At 53.7% G+C, this 23,234-nt stretch overlaps 1 pseudogene; it reads right to left on the bottom strand.

Annotated features, from left to right (window-relative positions):
• Positions 1-1,384: 1,384 nt before the first annotated feature.
• LOC125636707 (sigma non-opioid intracellular receptor 1-like) lies at positions 1,385-19,412 on the bottom strand (annotated as a pseudogene).
• Positions 19,413-23,234: the final 3,822 nt, after the last annotated feature.

Raw genomic sequence — 23,234 nt, forward strand, 5'->3', positions numbered from 1 at the left:
CTCACTGAACATTAAATCTCACCAAAGGAGGGTAAATCCATCCTCATCATTGTATCCACTCATTATACTCCACACCTGAACATAACCATTATACGAACAACATACCCCCATATCTCAATGTCTGTACTCTGACCTGTTAATCTTTTACCCCCAATCGGGGAGATTGCAGATTATGTATTCCTTAGGCCACCCGTTCCTAAACCGAACTTTGCACCCCTTGATAATCTGTACCTTATTCCCTGATATCCAGAAACTTCTATGCTTAAACTCTGTACCATTTTCTTTTTATTTCAACATCTTAATAAAATTATTAAATCTGTTCTAAAAAAAAGTGTTTTTAATTTATAAGGGGGGGGTTGCACTCAGAGGCTTGCTATGTGAAAGGGGTCACCAGTACAAACGTTTAAGAACCACTGTGCTAGGACCTGGATATAGGTGAAAAATGCAGAGGGGGGGGGCACATAAAGGAGAGAGAGGGAAAAGTGGGCACAGAAAAACACCTCCTCCCTGTGCACCTCAGCCCCAACTGTTGACTTTACTGGCCATGTTAACTCCCATTACACCTGCCTGGGAGGATCTAGCTATGGCCAGAGCCGGCTTCTCTCCTGGACTCACAGGACAGGATGGCTCTGGCTGCAGAATCTCCTTGCCTGAGGCAGTGAGGGGCCAGCAGGAAGGGGCAGCCTGGACGTTAGAAGAGCAACAAAAGTCTCCTTGGGAACTCAGTGACTGGGCTCTTGAGAAGGAACGAAATAGCACCAGCACCCAGTCACTGACCCAGAAGGGGGCCCAGAGCGCCACAGCCGATCCCTGCCTCAAGGAGCTCAAACTCTCCCAGAGACACGGAAAGTGCCAGATGCCTGGAGAGCTGGGGAAGGGGCTCATGGACTGCTGGAGCCTATTATGGGCAGGCCAAGGAGGGAGGGAGTCTTAGGAGGGGAAGGCTGGCACTGGGTGGTTTGACTGCACCCCAAGGACAGCATAGAAGGTGGCAGGGGTTGGTCTTGGCTTGTGCATCACAAGCAGACTCACAGCTGAGTAACAGTAGCATTTTGAAGGGGTGATTCCCCCCAGTGATAGCTATGCTGCTAAAACCTTCCCATGTAGACCAGGCTTTCGTGGCAGCTCCCTCAGGAGACAGGACCCTGGCTACTCCTAGAGAGCAAGGCTGCACATTAAGAGGCGTTAGCTCCCCCCAGTCTCTTTACAGCCTGGAGCTGATCATTAAGGATCAATTTGGCTTTTCTGTCAGAAATGATACAAGCCTTGGATTCAAAGTACTTTTCATTACTGCCCACCAACAAAACCACCTTTCCCCCTCACCGTCCCCGAAGCATGCAGGAAAGGTCTGCACGGGCCAGCTATTCTCTCGCTCTCAAAAACATCAAGCCAGATGAGCATGTTTATTCTTGACACTGATAAAAATAAGTGACCGATTCCAGGCCGTACACGTACCGAGCCACGACAGTCCAATAGGGTGACCAGACAGCAAGTGTGAAAAATCAGGACGGGGGTGGGGGGTAATAGGAGCCTATATAAGAAAAAGCCCCGAATATCAGGACTGTCCCTATAAAATCGGGACATCTGGTCACTCTACAGTCCAAGGACCAGGAACGAGACACATTCTCTGGAGCCGGCTGGCTCTCATAGTGATGCTCGTTTGGAAACAGACATTACTGAAGAAGGGCTCAATTATTGAAAATGGTGTGATTATGTTGTGTTCTTTTCACAAATAAAACATGCAGAGTTTTGCAGAATTTTAAAATGTGCAGCGCAGAATTTTTATGGTTTTGCCACGGAATTCTCTCAGGAGCTCCAGGGTTCTGTGTGGTACAATCTGGGTGCGGGGAGCTCGGTAGGAGGCCCGGCGGGGATCTGGATGCACAGGGGCTGATTGGGGGGTTCTGAGTACAGCAGGATTGGGACTCTGCAGGGGAGACCAGGTGAAGGTGGTTAGAGCTCGGGGGGGGGGGTCTGGGTGTGGGGGGCTCAGCAGGGGACTGGATGCTAGGGAAGTGGGCCTTGGTGGGGTTAGTGTGCAGCTCACTGGGGTCAGTGGGGTGGGGGGGTGCCAATGCAGTGGGTGAGGCTTGGGGGAGGGGGGATTTGGGTACCAGGGTCTTGGTGGGGGGTTCTGGGTGTGGAGGGGTCCTGATGGAGGGGATGAGGCTCAGCTCGGGGTAGGGGGGTTCCAGAAGCAGGGAGGGTGAGGTTCAGCGGGGGAAGGTGTCCAGGTACACAAGAATTGGGGGGACAGAGGGAGCAGCTCGGCGTACAGTGACCCCCCCCCCCGGGGCTGAGGAGCAATGGGCCCAGAAAGGGGGTGGAGGGTCACTATCCGAGGAGCTGCTCCCCCTGTCCACCCAACACTTGTGTATCCAGACGCATAGGCACTAACTCTGTGGAGCACCCATGGAAAAATAATAGTGGATGCTCAGCACCCACTATCCACAGATGATTGGCGGCGCTGCCAAACCGCTGATCGATGGCTCGGGGAGGGCAGAGAGCAGTGAACGCTGGGTGGGTGGGGGCCCCGGGGACGGGATGGAGTGGGGCAGAAAGAGGCAGATCAAAGGCAGATAAAAGTCAGCACCTATGTCCGGACCCCCCTGCACCCATACCCCCAACCCACTGAGCCTCACCCGCTGCACCCAGACACCCCCCACCCCACGGTGCAGATCTTCCTGCAGCCGGGGGAGGTTTCTGACCCAGCCCTGGCTGCTCCATGCAGGGGAGAGAAAGTGGGAGCTTGGACTCTGTTGTCGTCATCCTCCTCTCCTCTGCCCACCCAGGACTAATGTCCCTGGGGAGCCAGGGCATCCCCAGACCGCCTCCCCGGGGGTGACTTACCTCTCTCCCAGCTGCCCAAACAGAGGCGCCCACCTGCTGGGGAGGGGTGAGCGAGCACTGGTGCAGCTGCTCTTTGCTTCCCCACAGAAACCATTGTTCTGCAGGAAGCAAAGAGAACAGGCCAGGGGATGTTTCTGCGCATCCGCAGTGGTGCAGAACTCCCTCAGCAGTAGTTATTTTGACAAATAAAATATGCAGAATTTAATTTTTTTTTTACTTTTTTGGTGCAGAATTCCCTCAAGAGCACCAGGGTTCTGTGTGGTGCAGTCTCAGTGCGGGTAGCTTGGTGGGGGGGAGGAGGGGGAGGATCTGGATACACAGCAAGTCACTGGGGGGTTCTGGGTGCAGGGGGAATAGCACTCTCCAGGGGAGTCCAGGTAAAGGTGGTTAGGGTTCAGTGGGGGGGGAGGAATCTGGGTGCTAATGGCATGGTAGTGTGTGGGTCAGGACACACCTGGTTGAGATCAGTGGGGTGGGGGGTCTAGCTGTGCGGAGTCCTGATGCAGGGGGTGAGGCTCTGGGGGTGTGGATGAGCTCCTGATGCACGGGGGTTTTCAGGTGCAGGGTGGGTGAGGCTTGGCAGGGGGTCCAGATACAAGGGGGGTTAGGCAGACAGAGAGGAGCTCCCCCTATAATGACCCCTCTCCCTGTGACTGAGAAGCGATAGGGCCAGTAAGTGGGGGGAGAGTCACTGTATAGGCAGCTGCTTCCCATCTGCCCAACTCCCTCAAAGCTGGACCCCCTCCCCTAAGCCTCACCTCCCGTTGCCAAGCCCGTTCACAGTAAGCAGATTTTGGCTTCTTTCTTCGTGTAATTGTTCTGTTAGGCTATTGTGTCTATTTTGCTTGCTGCTTGTTTTGTGGCTTTCCTGGGGGTGGGGCTCCCTCGTTTTTTATAAAAAAATTTTCTGATGGAGAGCATGATTGACTCTTGGTCGTGCGATCCTCTTCTCTGTCCATGAGCACACTGCAGGGGAAAAAAGCTTAAAAGGCTGCTTTTGGTTTGATTTTTCCTTCTCCCTTCCCTGCCCCCCAGCCAGGACTAATGTCCCTGGGTGGCCAGGGCATCCCCAGACTCCCCCTTGCCCTCCCCCTGTGGTGACTTACCTCTCCCCCAGCTGCTTTGAGTGCCTGAACACATGCGCCCACCTGCTGGGGAGGGGTGAGTGAGCACTGGTGCAGCTTCTCTTTGCTTCCCCACAGAAACCATTGTTCTGCACCCAAGCAAAGAGAAGCTGCGGAAGGACAATATTTTCTGCACATGCGCAGTGGTGCAGAATTTCTCCAGAAGTAACAGCTGTAAGGCCCTATGGGGAAAGCAGCCCACAGATTTGGAACAGCGGCTTTCCTGCCCTACAGTCTTCAGTAACTAGCTGAACCCCATTTACTCCACTGCAGTTACTCCAGGTTCATCTGGGGATGAGTGAGCTCATCAGCTGGCCCTATGCTAGGTATACACCTCCTGGGAATGGTTTCTATCACATGCAGAGTGTGTATGTACACAATGATCCATATCACACATCCCCCTCCCCCCGATTGGTTTTTCATAGGTCCCCGGCTTTCAGAGAGCACGAGAGACAGCAACAACAGGCAACAGAGGGTGGCTGGCTGCAGAGCCCCGGGTGTCTCTCACTCACACGCAGGCTAGGGTTGCCTGCTGCAGACAGAGGGGACGGACACCCACAGACGTGGGCAGCAGCTCAGTCGCTGCAGTCTAGTTACAGAAATATATAGGAACATTTGGATATTAAAAAAATAGTGATCTAGGTATATCCATTATCTGTTATTGCCTGTTTCTCCCCCAGCTGAGTGCTCGCTGCGGCAGGCGGACAAGACAGTGAACATTCAGCCTACCTGGCACACCTGCACACGGGGACAGAAGTGCTCCTGCCCATTGCCTTTCTGGTACAATCTGCAGGAAGTGGTGGGGGATGGGAAAGGGGAACCCCTTCCTCTGAGGTTGTGTTGGTGCTTGGGGAGGGTAGTCTCACTGGGCCAGCTGGCTGAAGTAGGCACTGGCTTCCACAAGGAAGGCTTTGGCACAAATCCGGAAGGTGGAGAACAGGGTGACGACGTCCTGAGTGCTGAAGATGGTGTCGCTCAACACAAATATGAGTGAGGGGGGAATGAAGCCTCGGCCGTACTCCACCATCCAGGTACCAGCACTCCACTGGACAGCCATGACATCTCCGGATTTCTGCACTATGGTGTCCCCTGCAGGCAGACAGACAGACACAGCACTGGCCGTTATTTTGAACGCTGAGACATCATCAGTTCCAGAGCGCCTCTCCCAGTATGTCTCCAGGGACAGCACACAGAGCTCTTTGTGGGCCTGATCCTGCAGGATGCTGAGCACCCTCAACTGAGCAGCCCAGGACAAGGGGCCTGGGAGGTGCTCAGCACCACACTGGAGAACTGCCAGACCAAGGGCAGGGCAGCTAATCCAGAAGCCTGTCCCTGACACTGCCCAGTACCAGCTGCTTCCAAGGAAGATGCAAGGACGTCCCCTAGTTGAAAATTATGAACAGCCTTCCCACAGGGGCAGTTTCCCCCTGACACAGAGCTCCTGCTCTGAACCAGGAGGCCTTATAACCCTCCCCATTTTCTTTCAATTCCACCTGATGGGAGTGGAGATGTGCTTGTTACCCGTCAGTGTGTATGCTTTCCCTGAATCCTACTCACCTCTTGGCCTCCATGAGATCTAGAGGCGTGGTGTTCTGCAGGCTAATCTGCTGTAACCCTGTATGTTTCCCTGTGTCCCGGGGCTAGAGCTAACGAGGCTCTAGTGTTACCTGTTCAAATCGCGACGTGAAAAGCCCAAGGCAACCAGCCCTGCAAAGGCAGCTACACAGGGGAGGCCTGCGAGTGTGTGGGGCTGGCGCTGACAGTGTCACACGCACGTGGGTAATAGATTTCACTTCTGGTCATCCCCTCCTTCCACTGCCTGAAGGTCCCTAAGACGATGGCATAGTAAATGTCAGCCCAGTACCGACCTGCGAGAGAGGCACACAGCGTGAAATCTGAGCAATGGGGCAAGACAGCCCACTGCTAGTGCCCGACGACCCCGAAGGCTGCTCTGTGCGTTGGCTCAGCCATCACAGAACAAGCCTAAAACATCAGCAGGCCTCAACACTCAGACAAGTAGGGAGAGGCGGTTTACGCTAGTCCAAGTGCCTAGAGTTGCTAGTTTCAGTCTTGGACCAATGTCAAAGAGCCAAATCCAGGACCTTGCAACACATCCCAGCTTGCTGGTTCTCAGTGGAATTGGTGTGCTCCTATCCCTGGCAGCCCAGAGATCTCAAGCCAGGTCATTCCCACACCAGGCATTTCTCACCCCCTGGGGCTCCACCCTCAATTTCAGAGCTTGGCAGACAAGCCCTCGCTAGCCAGCAGGGGGAAGACCCACGATTTGCTGTTTGGAAGCTGGGAGGCTGGTCTGTAAAACACGAAGCACGCTGGCTTTCTGGCTGCAGCTGCTCCTCAGAGGGCAGCTGCATAAACCCCTCTGAAACTGAGGGGAAAAGCAAAGCGAGATAGGAACCTCAACACTGCCACTTTGAAATCCTGTTACTTGAGACTGGCCTGGGCTAGAAACCTTGAGGGGAGCAGTACAGGTTTCACAGGGCTGCTCGGAGACAAGATGCCTGCCCACAATTCTGCGGGCCTGGTTCAGCGCCCTTTGAAGTCAATGGAAAGAATCCCCATGGCCTGGGGCTGAATCACGTTGGTTAACCCGCATCGCCAGACTCTGCACAGGGTTTGTGGATGCTGCAGCCAAGGCCGCCCATATTCACCCCCCGTGGTGGTGAGGCTAGGAGAAGAGAAGGCAGGCTTGGCTCGGCAGCCACAAGCAGCGATTTGGCAACCCTCTGCCCCCGACCCAGCCACTCTTGTGGGCAAGGCATAGGTGGGGGCATGGAGCACTGGGATGTTCCATGCACAGGCAGCAGCACGGAGAGGGGAGCGGGAAGTGGCAGCACATGGTGGGGGGGGGACTGCTCCCCTTGGCAGGGCCCATGGGGACACAACAACTAGCCAGATCCAAGCTGTGAGTGGAAGGGATTGTTGCACCAGGTTTGGAAACCTGGATATTAAGGCCCCACCCTCCCTCATCCCACCTCCCTGTTCTCACGCTAACACAGGAGGAAACAAGTTGCACCCACAGGGAAAAGCTTCTACTTGCTGAGCAGGTGAAGCTGGTTTGTGGTTGCTGAGTATTAATGTGCATGAAGCTACAGTGGCAGGCGCTAAACGAAGCCCAACCAAGCCTGCTCCTGGAACCACCCACCCACCCACTGAAAGATGTACTGGCCTAAGGGACCGGGCACTGGGCTGGTACTCGGGAGACCTGGGGTCCAGTCTCACCTCTGCCACGGACGTGCTAGCTGCCCCTCTCCGTGCTTCTGTTTCCCCATCTGCACACTGGGGAGAGCAACATGGACTCTCCCCTCTTTGTAAAGTGTGTGGATGGAGAGTACGAGACCAGAGCTAGGTGTTACCAGCACCCCTGGGAGAGAAGATGCTTGTGTTGTACTGATATATCATACAGTGGATGAGTTAGCCCCTTTTAATCCCGCTAGCCAGATACCCTGGTTTATTGCCGTCTCTGCCTTTTGGGAGAGGCTGCTGTGACCTGAGTCAGTAAACAGGACACAGGGGCTTAAACACGGGTAGCTACCAAAGGCTGTTCATGGACTATTAAATGGTCAGAAAACCCTGAGCCCACCGCGGAGGGACCTATAGTAAATACAGGCATCTGGACAGGACACACAAGCACAAGGATAACCACCCCCCTGCCTCATCCTTGGCTGCTTCTCTCCACTGCTTGCAGTGCCCAGACACAGGGCTGCACAGACAGAAAGAGCATTTGGAGAGGCTAGTTCTTAGCTCCAGGGAATAAAGTTCCTGATACTTCTGCTCTCCTGGTTCTCCAAGACCTTCCAGCTCTCTTTGCATTTGGTTAGTGGCATCTCCTCCCCTCTCAATTAACTAGCAAGTCATAAGGTACAGAGCTGTGCACACATAACATACCTCCTTGGGCACTAGCTTGAGCAGGTGTGGCCAGACTGACTCCTGGTCCCCAGACCATCAGCACTAGCAGACAATGGGCAGTACAAAGTGGATGGCTCGGCAGCAGTTCTGCGGAAAAAGACCTAGGGGTGACAGTGGACGAGAAGCTGGATATGAGTCAGCAGGGTGCCCTTGTTGCCAAGAAGGTCAATGGCATTTTGGGATGTATAAGTAGGGGCATAGCGAGCAGATCGAGGGACGTGATCGTCCCCCTCTCTTCGACATTGGTGAGGCCTCATCTGGAGTACTGTGTCCAGTTTTGGGCCCCACGCTACAAGAAGGATGTGAATAAATTGGAGAGAGTCCAGCGAAGGGCAACAAAAATGATTAGGGGTCTGGAACACATGACTTATGAGGAGAGGCTGAGGGAACTGGAATTGTTTAGTCTGCAGAAGAGAAGAATGAGGGGGGATTTGATAGCTGCTTTCAACTACCTGAGAGGTGGTTCCAGAGAGGATGGTTCTAGACTATTCTCAGTAGTAGAAGAGGACAGGACAAGGAGCAATGGTCTCAAGTTGCAGTGGGGGAGGTTTAGGTTGGATATTAGGAAAAACTTTTTCACTAAGAGGGTGGTGAAACACTGGAATGTGTTACCTAGGGAGGTGGTAGAATCTCCTTCCTTTTAGAAGTTTTTAAGGTCAGGCTTGACAAAGCCCTGGCTGGGATGATTTAATTGGGGATTGGTCCTGCTTTGAGCAGGGTGTTAGGATATAGATATTCAGGCCTGTCTGTAAAGGCCTATACTCTAAGAATTTAGGTGTATTCCTATCACTTGGCTAGTTAGAGGTATAAAAGAAAGAATCAAAATCACTGTCTGCCAGTGTAAGGGCCTTCTCTTACTGTGACAGTCTGAGGCCCTGTTCTTAGGCTAAGGCCTTTGGCTAAGCGACAGAGGCAGCCATAAGCTGGGAAGTGAATGGTCACATCCTCACATTCCAAACTAGTCACATTGAAATAAGGTGCTATTGGGCTGTTAGGAATTTAATCCTGTCCTTATAGTGCCTATCACCTCCAGAGAAAGGGAAGTGCCTAGAAGCTGTAAAAGGAAATTGAGGTTGATAGTTTTCTGTCTGGTAAGAACTCACTTATCAATAGACACAGCTGGGAAACTCTTATGTCTTTACAGATGTAGTTGTGAAATCCTCACTTCTGTATTGTTTTGTCATTATAGTTCCCACTTTGCTATTGTTTATTGGCATGGTCTCTGTCTGGTTCTGTGATTGCTTCTGTCTGCTGTATAATTAATTTTGCTGGGTGTAAACTAATTAAGGTGGTGGGATATAATTGGTTAGCTAATCCATGTTAGGATTGGTTAGTTAAATTTTAGTAGAATGATTGGTTAAGGTATAGCTAAGAATATTACTATATAAATTAGGGGCAAACAGGAAGTAAGTTGGGATTTGAAAATAAGGAAAAAGGAACTTGTATTTAGCTTGCTGGAAGTTCACCCCAATAAACATCGAATTGTTTGCACCTTCGGACTTCGGGTATTGTTGCTCTCTGTTCATGCGAGAAGAACCAGGGAAGTGGGAGAGTGAAGGAATAAGCTCTCTAACATCTTGGTGCCGGGACTTGGATACATCGCATTGGATAGGTGAGTGGCAGCCTGTAAGTCCCCCTCCCCAACAGTCCGCGCAGCTGCTTGGAGGGGGTATGGCGAACTCTCGTGATGGTAGTTGCAGGTTCTGGCAAGCTGGGGTAACGGATTTTTTGAACAAATGGATAAGGAAGAATCAGGGCCCATACCAGGTGCAGGGGTTCACCTGGGATGAGATTGAGAAGGAGATGGGAGAGGTTTTGGGAGACCCCAAGGGAAAGGAGTGTAGGGAAAAGGGAATGGTATTACAAGGTTTGTGTGCTGGGATGGCATACTGGGTAAAAAGGGAAGCTGATCTCCTCCAACACATTAAGGATTTGGAGGAGATTGTGGATCAGCAACGGATTTTAACAGAAAAATCTGTGTTAGCAGTAGAGGTAGCGGATTTGAAGGCACGGGATGCTGCACGGACAGAGGAGTCTTGTGAGGCAATCCGGAGAGAGAGGGACGAACTGCTGGGGAGAGTAGGAGACTTAGAGGAGGAATTGTATTATTGTAAACATGGGGGCAATGGATTTGGGGACCTCAAACCATCCGCCCCACTAATGGAACTGAAGGAGACACCTCCACCACCCTACCCTGAAAAAACACTGTACCCACCACTGCCGGTGGATGTTGTAAGCCGGCGATCCACAGTTACAGAAATCCGCCCCTTGTCCCTGAAGGACCGGGAGGCAGTACTGGGCCGTTTGGGAAAGGTACCCCGGAATGATTGGGATCAGTTTGTGCTGTGGCTAGTGGAGGTGGGCAGAGAGATGGAGGGTCTAACTCGTGAGGACCAGGTGATCTTATGGCGTAGTCTTTTGGGACGAGGTACCTTGGGAATCGATGTGGCAGGAGTGGCACATCCATTTCTAATTCCCGGACAGGTGGCAAAACACTTGTTTGGGGTGTACTCTCGTACTGCGGGGATGAATAAGATGAAGCGAGTCCCTGGGGAAACAGGGCGGGATACACTTAATCGCATACAGGCCTGGGCACGGTGCTGGGTGGATCCCCTGGACGGTCCATGGGTGATGCCCCAGACAGGGGCACCGGGACCTGGTGGGGGTGTGGAGCAGGGCAGGGGTGTGGAATTGCTGGAGAAATGGTTGGAGCTGAGCAATCCGCAGTTCGTGGGGCATTTAAGGTTGCAGCACCCTGAACTTGCTCCCAATCAGCTACCCCAGTTTCTGGAACAGGCAGATGTGTGGAGGCAGATGCATCAGGGGGAAGAGCCAGTCCATGCTATTACTGCGGGGGATCAATACAAGGTGGAAAGGAGTGGGTCAGCCTGGAGAGGAGGAGGTAGAGGGAGAGTTCGTGGCTTTGGGAGGGTAGTCAGGGATGAGCGGGCAGCTATAGAGCAAGAGATCCAGAGACTGCAGGCTAAACTGACTACCCACAATCTTACCAGATCAGGAGGAAAGTGGTCCCGGAGGCCAAGGGACTGGGACTGCCTGAAATGCCAGACATACAATTTTGCATGGAGACAGGAATGTGTTCGGTGCCAGGACCCCCGGTCCCCCCATGAACCAGTGGGAGGGACAGAGGTGGGTACTGCAACTTAGGGGTGCCCTGGGAGGCGTCCTGTCCATGTTCTCAGTTTAGGACGGGATGCATCTGGTCGCCCCACGCTCCAGGGGGCAATCGAAGGGAGTCCCATGAGGGATTTTTTGATAGACACTGGAGCAGCCATCAGTTTAACCACATGGGGGCAGGGGAGACCCTCAGAAGGGACTGTGACAATTGTAGGGGCAACAGGAGGGGAGACACAGTTAACCCTGAGGAGGGGACAAATCAAAGGAATCTGGGGGGAAGGGGAGATTATGTGGGGTTGTAATGATATGCTTAATCTGTTGGGGGCAGGAGATTTACACAAACTGGGACTTGTACTGGATTTAGCCAATTGGGTGTGTTTACTGGGGCAAACACAGGACGGTCAGGGCTATACCATTCCCATGGGGATAGCCACTATGACCATTAAAGCGGCACATGCCCTCCCACCACCCCCAGCTGGGTGGGAACACATCCCTGTGTGGGCTAAGGATAACCTGGATTGTGGTAGGGGCAGCATGGAGGTACTGATGGAGGGAGGGGACCCTCCCCCACAGAAACAGTACCCTATTCCTCGGGAGGCATTGGCAGAGGTGGGGGCAACTATTGAGGAATTGGAACAGAGGGGACTGATTCGGGCAGTTGCATCCCCTTGTAATGCTGCTGTGTGGCCCGTGAGGAAGCCAAATGGTACCTGGCGCCTCACTGTGGGTTACAGGGCACTAAATGCTCTGGCCAATTCGCCAGCCTCAGTGGTGGCAGCGTATCCTGAAATGTTGGCCCGTATTGGACCCCAATTCCGAATTTTCACTGTTTTGGACATAGCTAATGGATTTTGGTCTCTGCCACTAGCTACCTCGTGTCAGTATAAAACTGCATTCACATGGGAGGGCAGACAATTCTGCTGGACAGTCCTACCCCAGGGATATAGGGACTCCCCTGCAATTTTTCACAGATACATGAGACAGGCTCTGGAGGGGGTGGATTCAGCAAGGTGCATACAATATGTAGACGACCTGTTGCTAATGTCAGGGACAGAGGAAGAAGACAGGGAACTAACTGAGCAGGTCTTGCAAGCTTTGGCAAGAGCAGGATTGAAGGTCAATGGGAAAAAGGCTCAGATGGGACAGACAAGAGTGACCTACTTAGGAGTGGAAGTGTCTCAGATGGGAAGGGAAATCGATAAGGGACGGGTGCAACTGATCCAGTCCCTGCCACTGCCTACGGATGTTAAAAGCTTGCAAAGTTTTCTGGGTCTAACTGGATTTTGCAGGGATTTTGTGGCCAATTATGCAGAAATAGCCCAGCCTCTATTTGACCTAACCCGAGCCTCAACTTGGGAATGGTCAGAAGAGGGTACTGAGGCAGTGAGAGTGCTAAAGGAAAACCTGGCCAGTGCTCCAGTGCTGGCCTCCCCAGATGGGGAGAAATTCTTTTATCTGTACCCTTTGGTATCGGACACTACCATTGGTTGTGCATTAACACAGGAGTATGGAGCAAAGGACCGACCTGTGGCCTTTGCCTCTCGACTTTTGAGTGCTGTGGAATTGAAGTATGGATGGTGTGAAAAGGTGCTGTTGTGCTCCTACTGGGGGGTAGGGAAATTTAAATACCTTACGGGAATGCAGAAAGTAATAGTCCGATCTCATCCTGACCCCCTGCGGCTGTTAAACATGCACGCTGTCTTACAGGGACAAGTGAGTGGGCAGCGTATTGCTAAATGGTTGCTGGCTCTACAGGCAGAAAACATTAAAGCAGAGGTGTTAAAGGAACCCATAGTCTGGGTAGCTGGATTACATCTGGCTGGCACCCCACACCAATGTGAAGCCAGCCCAGGTAAAACCCAACATCAGGTGTTTCGGGCGGCTAATCCCAATCAGGTAAAGGAGGGGACACTGGTATGGTTTTTGGATGGAACTTGTGGCTATCAAGGGGGACGGAAAACTGCAGGCTTAGCTGTTGTGGGAATCAGAGGCAATGAGACAGTCAGCACCATTGGTTTCTCACTAGAAGCAAAGTCAGCTCAGGAGGCAGAACTGGCAGCCTTGCTAACAGCTTTAAATGAAGTGGATCCCAAATTTGAGGCAGAATGTTGGGTGGTGGTAGATTCAGATTATGTATTTCGTGGTGCCACATTAATGCTGAGATGGTGGGCAGATAAGCATTTCAGGGCGACAGACGGCTCCACAATCAAGCATGCTACCTGGTGGAAGCGAGTGGAGGAGCTGAGTCACTGTTTTACACGGATCAATGTGGTGAAGGTAAAGGCACACAAGAAAACAGGACCCCTAAGCAAAGGGAATAATCTGGCTGATGTAGAGGCCAAGCGGGCTGCAACAGAGGCACCCCCATGGCCCTGGGAGCCAGAAGAGAGTGTGCCTGTAGCAGTGTTAACAAGAAGCGGGGTGGATACAGATCGGGGAGGGCGAATTCGAGAGTTGCAGGAATCTGACCCAGGACTGGAAGGCATCATGAAACTTGGGGACAGGCATGTGCCAAAGGTGGAACTAATGGAAGGGATTTGGTGTGTCTTAACAACTGAGGGACCGGTCATGTTGTGCCCTCAGGGAAGTCGGACGGCTTTCGTAAGCTGGGTGCATGGAAGCTTGGCAGGGGGACACCCCGGGTTTGAGGAGGCACTGGGAACTTTAAAAAGGTTGTGCTGGTGGCCAGGAATGGCAGCTGATTTAAAATCACATCTGGAACGTTGTTTGGACTGTGCCAGGCACAGCCCACCTCACAAGGTGCTAAGGGGAGAATTAATGAGACAAGCCCCAAGGGGACCATGGGAAAGAATACAGATTGATTACACAGGACCCCTACCACCAGATCACAGGAAAAACCGATTCATGTTGGTGGTAGTGGATGCTTTCAGCCGGTGGGTGGAAGCTTTCCCCACAAAGTATCAAACAGCCCGGGTAACTGCTGCAATACTGGTAAATGAGGTATTCACTCGCTGGGGGGTCCCAAAGGTGATTGACTAAGACTAAGGAGCTGCTTTTCGATCAGATCTGTTAGGGGAGCTATCAGCCCTCACTGGAATCACACAGTTGTTCCATATTGCTTATCACCCCCTGGCTGCGGGGCAGGTGGGACGCATGAACCGCACCGTTAAAAGTGAGCTAAGAAAGGGAGTGGAAATCGGAGGAAAAAACTGGTCACAGTTACTGCCCTTTGTCTTAATGAGAGTAAGGGCCCGAGAATCAAAGGGCAGAGGATTTTCTCCATATGAAGCTCTCATGGGAAGGCCTATGGAACGGTGGGAAAATCTACTTACCCCAGTACCTGGGGAAGTCACTACACATGGCCTAACACAAGAATGGATTTTAACTTTAATCGAACATGTAAAACAGGTACAGCAGGCGGTGGCCTGGCGAGACGAGCAAGGAGCAGCAAGAGTCAGAGCGTGGTATGACCTGCCTGGGGAGCGTAATCTACCCACGGTGGGAGATCTAGTGATGTACAAGATTCCAGGTCAACACCATCCATTCCCAGCTCCTAAATGGAAGGGCCCTTATCTTGTCCTTGACCAATTAGGGCCCAGTCTGCTATTACTGGGTACAGAGAATGGAGGACGGGAGTGGGTTCACTGCACGCAAATAAAAAGGTACAAACAGGGGATTGGGAAAGGGGACATGTAAATTTTGTTATGTGTGTATTAGAGGTTAATTCAAAAAGGAGAAAAGGATGAAAATTCCCTGGCCCTGGATGGAACAATTACTAGTGCTAATCACAATTGTCACATTTACAAATTCTATTCAGATCCCACGATGTGAAGTGTCAAAAGGAGGAAACACATGGACGGCTACACATGCAACCTGTGGTAATAAAGCTAATGAAGACTATGAGAATCTCCCCATAGAAAGATGTACCACTAATACTCCAACAGGAATTGGCAGTGTCAGTATATGGTTTATGGATTAGATGGGGGAATCCCAACCAGGTGGAGAATATCAAATTTATCAGGAAATATTGCATGGTACTCCCTGGGTGCTGCCATGATTAACGATAGTGAAAAACACAGTTACCCAGCTATGTGGTTTGTTACAGAGGGTCCAAAGAATATAACCCTCTGGTCTCCTGGAGCAAATGAACCCTCTTGGGAAAATAGGGCCCCACATTTAGGGTGTGATGTTACCATATGTAACCACAATGGTACTTCCATGGAAGATAATCCCCAAAGGTGTGATTGTTATGTACATATTACATTAGGCGTAAAATCCCCTTTGGGACGTGAGTGTACGATGAGTTAACCATTTTACAGAATGTAACCCTACAGGTGATATGGATGCCAAGTTGGAAGAATCCAAATTTAAAGTGGCCACAGCCTGGAGCCAAGAATATTCCCCGACGAGCAAATGTCTGGGAGCCATTGTGGGAGCAGGTGCAGCCAGCACTTTTTAACGTGTCCTTTCACTCTATTACATGGGTGGTACGCCCCAAGGAATGGTGGGTGGACCAAATCCATCCTAATTGTAGTATGTACATAAAAGGATTGAAACAACAATTCAATGCATGGGTGAGGGGACACACCTGGAATCGTCGTCGGAAAAGGGGATTGTGGGCAGCTGGGAACACTATGCTGGGTACATGGAATCTGGGGGACGAGTGGGTAACCAAACAATTAGTAAGCCAAAATGTGAAATTTCAACAACAAATTAATGAATTAATGGCACAGCAACTATCAGCAGTTGCCACAGGGTGGAGGACAGCAGTAGAGGTAAACTTGCAGTTAACTCATTGGGCAGGGGACCTGGTGACATGGGTAGAAGATGGCTTCAGAAGACTAACATGGGGAGAAGTGTGCATAGGTATTCAAAATGCTCAGTTAATAATGTTAATGGATATTATGAGAGATGCTTGGTCAGAACAATGGCCTTCAGTATTGAATCGGGAAGCTAGCCCATATTTATCCACAATTGCAAAAACATACCCATCTACCTGGAAAATAACATCCCCGACCTGTGGGGACAGTTCTTGTGTAGTTGTTACTATGATACCATGGGAAGGAAATGCAAATAAGGTGGTTCCCTTGTACCCTATGGGAGTAAGTAGGGAAGGGGGAGCACGTTGGGAGCCCCTAGGGAATAGGTGGGGGGCATGGAATGGGGTAAATTGGACTGTCATCACATTAAGCAGTTGTATATCCAGAGGAGGAATATGGATGTGCCCCTCTCCTATGACTATGGAGGAGCAGGATCAATGGCCTATTGCAAAGGGGGGGCATTTAGGGGTAATGTATATGGGGTATGGTGTATTCTGTTGGGAATGTACGCAATCCTGCAATATAACACTAGGAGGCAAAATCCTTCCAGTGTATGACAAAATTATGAACTTCTATACACTGCCACCTGGACTGTGGTGCACCAATGGATCAGTGGACCTAATCGTTGTAAACAATCGAACCAGCACCTACTACCCCATACCGTACCAAGTAGTTGAATTGGTTTGGACAATACCAAATTTCACTGTGGATATTCAATGGACACACAATATGGACAAAAGTACACAAAGATTACAAGAGCAACTTGCTGCAAGCGACAACAGTTGGACACACTTACAATGCACACTACAGGATGGTGCTGACAAAATTTTAACCTTATCAAAGGAGGAGAAGCAGTGTTTTTGGTGGTGGCCAGGATGTTGGACCATACTGCAGTGGTCAGGACTCTTGGTGTTGCTGTGGAGTATCATAGCAGCTAGTGTATTGTTAACTATATGTGTGTTACATTGCATATGGAAACGATCAAGGGGGGCACAACCCCCTAGAGAACAGCCACTAATTATAACTTATAAGTAATGTAGTAAGCCCCCCCAAGTGTACTAGACAACCTGGACCCAACCTTCTCGGGCCCACTACACTGGGAAGTCTGGAACACTAATTGGAATAGGTGTGGTATGCCCGTACGAGAGAAGGTGCAGGGCACTATACTACACAAGGGGCAGTGGGACAGATGGAGCATCGACACCTTCCACCTCGATGCCTGGCCCTATCAGGAAATGTGTCGCCATATGTCCTATGCTTTTCCAGGGATACCTGGGCAGGAGGATCCCAAAAGAAAAAGAAAAAAAAGGGGTGGAGTGTTAGGATATAGATATTCAGGCCTGTCTGTAAAGGCCTATACTCTAAGAATTTAGGTGTATTCCTATCACTTGGCTAGTTAGAGGTATAAAAGAAAGAATCAAAATCACTGTCTGCCAGTGTAAGGGCCTTCTCTTACTGTGACAGTCTGAGGCCCTGTTCTTAGGCTAAGGCCTTTGGCTAAGCGACAGAGGCAGCCATAAGCTGGGAAGTGAATGGTCACATCCTCACATTCTGAACTAGTCACATTGAAATAAGGTGCTATTGGGCTGTTAGGAATTTAATCCTGTCCTTATAGTGCCTATCACCTCCAGAGAAAGGGAAGTGCCTAGAAGCTGTAAAAGGAAATTGAGGTTGATAGTTTTCTGTCTGGTAAGAACTCACTTATCAATAGACACAGCTGGGAAACTCTTATGTCTTTACAGATGTAGTTGTGAAATCCTCACTTCTGTATTGTTTTGTCATTATAGTTCCCACTTTGCTATTGTTTATTGGCATGGTCTCTGTCTGGTTCTGTGATTGCTTCTGTCTGCTGTATAATTAATTTTGCTGGGTGTAAACTAATTAAGGTGGTGGGATATAATTGGTTAGCTAATCCATGTTAGGATTGGTTAGTTAAATTTTAGTAGAATGATTGGTTAAGGTACAGCTAAGAATATTACTATATAAATTAGGGGCAAACAGGAAGTAAGTTGGGATTTGAAAATAAGGAAAAAGGAACTTGTATTTAGCTTGCTGGAAGTTCACCCCAATAAACATCGAATTGTTTGCACCTTCGGACTTCGGGTATTGTTGCTCTCTGTTCATGCGAGAAGAACCAGGGAAGTGGGAGAGTGAAGGAATAAGCTCTCTAACACAGGGGGTTGGACTAGATGACCTCCTGAGGTCCCTTCCAACCCTGATATTCTATGGGTAGTGTTGCTGACCACACTGATGTGGCCAGCCCCTGCTTCTGCTCAGGCGGTGGATCAAAATGCATCTCAGCATTACCTGGCTGGGACTTGCAGCTCTCCTGCCCCAGATACCTGCTATCCCCCTGATGGTTTACCACAGGAAATCAAAGGCAGCAGCCTCCAAACCCAAGCCTCGATGCTTGAATGTAGCTGAGCCCTGCTTACCCGAGTGCCCCCCGGTGTCGATGGCCGTCCCAAAGAGCAGCACATACTTAGTGAGCGAGGCACGGAGCAGGCACATGGAGCCCATCCACCCGCCCGCGTTGACAAACACTCACTGCAGGTCCTCATCCGGCAGGATGTGGCCTGGGTGCTTCTTCCGCAGCTCCACAATGATCTTGGAGAAGGCCTACTCATGGTCCAACCCTGCAGCACCAAGAAACCCAGACAAAGTCAGCACCCCCAGGATGCCCGCACCCCGGTCCATAACCCTGCCACCTTCTTGGTGCCCAGCCAATAGAAGCCACCGAACCCAGAATGGTGACCCTGGCTTCATTCAGGGAATCAGGCATTAGAGACAGGATCTAACATGCTCCACTCCAGTTATTCTCTGCTGCTCCCCCCCAGCCCCGAGCTCCTGCCCCTTGGGTCCCCTTCCCAAACCCCCCATCCCCCCAACCCTCTGCCCCATGGGTCACCCCCAGACCCCCGAGTCCCTGTACCATGGGTCCCCACCCAAACCCTTCAACCCTCTGCCCCATGGGTCACCCCCAAACCTCCCCCCCGAGTCCCTGTCTCATGGGTGCCCCCCAGACCCTCCCCAAGCCCCTGCCCCATGGGTCCCCCTCAGACCCTCCAACCCTCTGCCCCATGGGTCCCCCCCCGAGCCCCTGCCTCATAGGTCCCCCCCACATCCTCCCCGAGCCCCTGCCCCATGGATCCCCCCAGACCCTCCAACCCTCTGTCCCATGGGTCCCCCCCACATCCTCCCCGAGCCCCTGCCCCATGGATCCCCCCAGACCCTCCAACCCTCTGTCCCATGGGTCCCCCCCTGACCCTCCCCGAGCCCCTGCCCCATGGGTCCCCCCCGACCCCCCCGAGCCCCTGCCCCATGGGTCCCCCGGGACTCCATCCCCAGGCCCATAGGTTCTCCTCACGGCCCCGACTCCCTGCCCCGCGCCCGGACCCACCCGCGTGGTGCCGCCCGAGCGCCGCGATCTCCTCGGGCCGGAACTCGAAGGGGCGGGAGGCGACCCAGCTCCGCAGCCCCTGGGCCAGCAGCGCCAGGCCCAGCAGCGCCAGCCCGGCCCGCAGCGCCCGCGACCCCAGCGCCCGCATCCCGCGCGCCCCTCGCCGCAAACCGCCGCGGCGCGCGCCGAGCCTCGCCGGGGGGCGGGACCGCCCGCTCCGCGCCAGCCAATGGCACCGCTGGGGGCCCAGGGCACCGGCCAATCACAGCTCGCAGGCCGACGCCATGGGGCGGGGCCGAGCGGGCACTGGCTCAGAGTGACAGACCAGGGGGCGGGGCCGAGCAGACACTGGCTCAGAGTGACAGGCCGGGGGCGGGGCCGAGCAGGCACTGGTCTGGAGTGACAGACCAGGGGGAGGGGCCGAGCGGGTACTGGCTCGGAGTGACAGGCCGGGGGCGGGGCCGAGCGGGCACTGGCTCGGAGTGACAGGCCGGGGGAGGGGCCGAGCAGGCACTGGCTCGGAGTGACAGACCAGGGGGAGGGGCCGAGCGGGTACTGGCTCGGAGTGACAGGCCGGGGGCGGGGCCGAGCGGGTACTGGCTCGGAGTGACAGGCCGGGGGAGGGGCCGAGCAGGCACTGGCTCGGAGTGACAGGCCGGGGGCGGGGCCGAGCAGGCACTGGCTCGGAGTGACAGACCAGGGGGAGGGGCCGAGCGGGTACTGGCTCGGAGTGACAGGCCGGGGGCGGGGCCGAGCGGGTACTGGCTCGGAGTGACAGGCCGGGGGCGGGGCCGAGCGGGCACTGGCTCGGAGTGACAGGCCGGGGGCGGGGCCGAGCGGGCACTGGCTCGGAGTGACAGGCCGGGGGAGGGGCCGAGCAGGCACTGGCTCGGAGTGACAGGCCGGGGGCGGGGCCGAGCGGGCACTGGCTCGGAGTGACAGGCCGGGGGCGGGGCCGAGCGGGTACTGGCTCGGAGTGACAGGCCGGGGGCGGGGCCGAGCGGGCACTGGTCTGGAGTGACAGACCAGGGGGAGGGGCCGAGCGGGTACTGGCTCGGAGTGACAGACCAGGGGGAGGGGCCGAGCGGGCACTGGTCTGGAGTGACAGGCCGGGGGCGGGGCCGAGCGGGCACTGGCTCGGAGTGACAGGCCGGGGGAGGGGCCGAGCGGGCACTGGCTCGGAGTGACAGGCCGGGGGCGGGGCCGAGCGGGCACTGGCTCGGAGTGACAGGCCGGGGGCGGGGCCGAGCGGGTACTGGCTCGGAGTGACAGGCCGGGGGCGGGGCCGAGCGGGCACTGGTCTGGAGTGACAGACCAGGGGGAGGGGCCGAGCGGGTACTGGCTCGGAGTGACAGGCCGGGGGCGGGGCCGAGCGGGCACTGGTCTGGAGTGACAGACCAGGGGGAGGGGCCGAGCGGGTACTGGCTCGGAGTGACAGGCCGGGGGCGGGGCCGAGCGGGCACTGGCTCGGAGTGACAGACCAGGGGGAGGGTTCGAGCGGGCACTGGCTCGGAGTGACAGGCCGGGGGCGGGGCCGAGCGGGCACTGGCTCGGAGTGACAGGCCGGGGGCGGGGCCGAGCGGGCACTGGCTCGGAGTGACAGGCCGGGGGCGGGGCCGAGCGGGCACTGGCTCGGAGTGACAGGCCGGGGGCGGGGCCGAGCGGGCACTGGCTCGGAGTGACAGGCCGGGGGCGGGGCCGAGCAGGCACTGGTCTGGAGTGACAGACCAGGGGGAGGGGCCGAGCAGGCACTGGCCTGCAGGGAAAGACTGGGGGGCAGAGCCAAGGGGCGCTAGCAGGAACCATGAGCAGGGCAGCTAAGGGGGCCCAACAGGTTTGACTCCCATACTCATGGCAGCAACCCCACCAGGAGCTGGTAGAGGTCGTGCCAAGCATTAACCCTTTGTGTTGGGACCAGGGCCCTATCAAATTCACGGCCCATTTTGGTCAATTTCACAGTCACAGGGTTTTAAAAATTGCAACTTTCATTATTTCAGCTACTTAAATCTGAAATTTCACAGCGTTTAATTGTAGGGGTCCTGACCCAAAACCAGGAGCTGTGGCGTGGTGGCAAGGTTCTCACAGGAGAGGTCGCTGCACTGCTACCCTTCCTTCTCTGCTACTGCTGGCAGCAGCGTAGAAGCAAGGATGGCATGGTATGGTACTGCCACCCTTATGTCTGTGCTGCTGCCCCCGCTCTCCAGCCGCCCAGCTGTGAAGGCAGCAGCATAGACGTACAGGTGGCATGGAATGGTATTGCCACCCTTCTGCACTGTTGCTGGGAGGGTCCTGCCTTCAGAGCTGGGCGCCTGGCCAACACAGCTGTGAAGGCAGCACAGAAGTAAGGGTGGCAATACCGTGACCCACCTGCAATTCCCTTTTGGGTCAGGACCCCCAGTTTGAGACATGCTGGTCTCCCCCTGTGAGATCTGTATGTTACAGGGTAAAAGCTCACAAAAGACCAGATTTCATGGTCCATACTGCGTTTTTCATGGCCACGAATTTGGTAGGGCTTTAGACATAGGACAGGGGCTGCTCCCCTCCCTAACTGCTGTGCCCACAAACAGCCTGGCAGCTCCTTTGGAAAGATCAGCCTCCAGAAACAGCATGACCTACTCTGCAGCAAAGCATTGTGGGATTTTCCAAGGTCCCACGCTGTTGTGGGGTGCAAGCAGGCTCAGAGCAGCGACAGCCCCAAGACACATCCCTGACCGCCTTGTGACACAGTCTGCCCCACGCAGAAAATGGCGAAAAGATCAGGTCAACCCTGCTAGCCTGGAGAATGAGTGGAGCCCAAAGCAGACAATCCTCCCCACATTTCAAGCTAATTGGCCACAATGAAATGTTTTTGTGTAAGTCCCAGAGAAAGATTCCAGTGCATGTTTTTTCCCCCCTGCGGGCGTTTCTAGATTTGTTCAGCTTGGTAAGAGTCACCTCCACGGGAAATGGAGCCATGAAGACAGCCTGTTCCCCTTCACAAAAAGCTACTTCCCACCCAGGCAGCGTCTGTGAGGAAAGCGATATTTAGGCCCACAGGATCTGGCATCAAAAAGTTAGCTCTAAATCTCGTGCCCGCTGGGAAACTCCAGCCCCCTCCATCAACGCCTACAAGCATGAAAACAGACCTCTGTGGGGAAGAGCTGCAGCTCGCTGAGCCCCCTGCCCGTGGAGGAGTTACTGGCTGGCATGTTTCGTTAGTGCCCAGGTTAGCAAGGCTGACGTTCAGCAAGAGAACTGGGGGGGTTGGGGGGGTGGCAGAGCAGCGCTACAATGGAGGAGGAGAACGAGCTCTATTCATTCAGTCTCTATGTACATTAGTAATGATAACAAATCTACTGGAAAAAAAGCCTCATGAGTTTTCCCATCAGAGGGCTGAACGATCCAGCTCTCGTCACAGCCCTGGAAGAATCGCTGTTGTCTCGGGATTGGGAAATCAAAGGTGACATGAAAGCCCTCGGCTCAGCTCCTCAGCAGATGTAAATCTTCACAGCTCCATGAGGATATGGCCCCTTCTTTCATCTGTCTGGAAAAAACCCTTTTCTAGAGCACAGGCCACCTCCCTTCAGCTCCTTGGAGAGCATCGAGGAGTTTAATTCTGGCCACAGAGTAATTCAGGGTCCCTGACAATAGGGAACAGGGGTCACCTGTGGGCCAGAAATAACCCACTGGGGGTGTGAGGGACAGTCTGGATGTGGGAGGGTTCCTGTACACAGCTAGTTCTAGGACCTGTATAGGTGAAAAGCGCAGGCGTAGGAGGGGTGCAGATAAAGCCATGTAAGGGCAGAGAGAGGGAAAAGCGGGCTCAGAAAAACACCTCCTCCCTGTGCACCTCAGCCCCAACTGTTGACTTCATTGGCCATGTTAACTCCCATTACACCTGCCTGGGAGGATCTAGCTATGGCCAGAGCCGGCTTCTCTCCTGGACTCACAGGACAGGATGGCTCTGGCTGCAGAATCTCCTTGCCTGAGGCAGTGAGGGGCCAGCAGGAAGGGGCAGCCTGGACGTTAGAAGAGCAA

This window comes from Caretta caretta, chromosome 5 (genome assembly GCF_965140235.1).
Source record: "Caretta caretta isolate rCarCar2 chromosome 5, rCarCar1.hap1, whole genome shotgun sequence".
NCBI classification, from domain to species: Eukaryota; Metazoa; Chordata; order Testudines; family Cheloniidae; genus Caretta; species Caretta caretta.